Genomic DNA, 850 nt, shown 5'->3' on the forward strand with positions numbered 1-850 from the left:
TGAACGCTTTGTGTAAGCATTTTCCCAATGGCTTTTAAGCTAAATGTACAATCCTCTTTTTATTTTAAGCTACATGTAACAGACTTCTCCATCATAACACCACACTAAGTTATGCAGTGTAACACACAATTCCCCTGTTCCCAGCACTGGTGAGGCCACAGCTCAAACCCTGTGTCCAGTTCTGGGCCCCTGACTGCAAGAGACATTGAGGGGCTGGAACTGTCCAGAGAAGGGCAATGGAACTGAGGAAGGGTCTGGAGCACAAGGCTTGTGCTGAGGGAGCTGGGGGTGTTCAGCCTGGAGAAAAGGAGGCTCAGGGGGAACTGACCGGCCTCTACAATTGCCTGAAAGGAGGCTCCAGCCAGGCGGGGATGGGCTGCTTCTCCCAGGCAGCCAGCGACAGGCTGAGAGGAAATAGTCTTACACTGCACCAGGGGGGGCTCAGTTCGGACAGCGGGAGGGAGTTCTTCCCATGAAGGGTGATGGGCATTGGAATGGGCTGCCTGGGGAGGTGGTGGGGTCACTGTCCCTGGAGGTGTCTAAGGCAAGCCTGGATGTGGCACTCAGTGCCCTGTGTGCTTGACAAGGCAGTGTGGGGTCACAGCTTGGACTCCATGGTCTCAGAGGTCCTCCCAACCCACAGATTCTGTGGAACAACGTTCTGTGGGTCACTCCGCTGCTTGGGGCCGCAGGAAGCGGCTCTGCCGAGGCTCCCGGGCGCTGTCCCACGGGAGCGGGGCCGGGGCCCGGTGTCCGTGCGGGGCTCTGCCCGCGCCCGCCCCGCGCCAGTGCCACAGACCCGCTGGGCGCGGGCACCGCGCTGCGCGCACAGCGTCTCCTCCTGCTCTGC

Source organism: Passer montanus, unplaced genomic scaffold (assembly GCF_014805655.1).
Source record: "Passer montanus isolate IOZ18808 unplaced genomic scaffold, ASM1480565v1 scaffold1929, whole genome shotgun sequence".
Taxonomy (NCBI): Eukaryota; Metazoa; Chordata; class Aves; order Passeriformes; family Passeridae; genus Passer; species Passer montanus.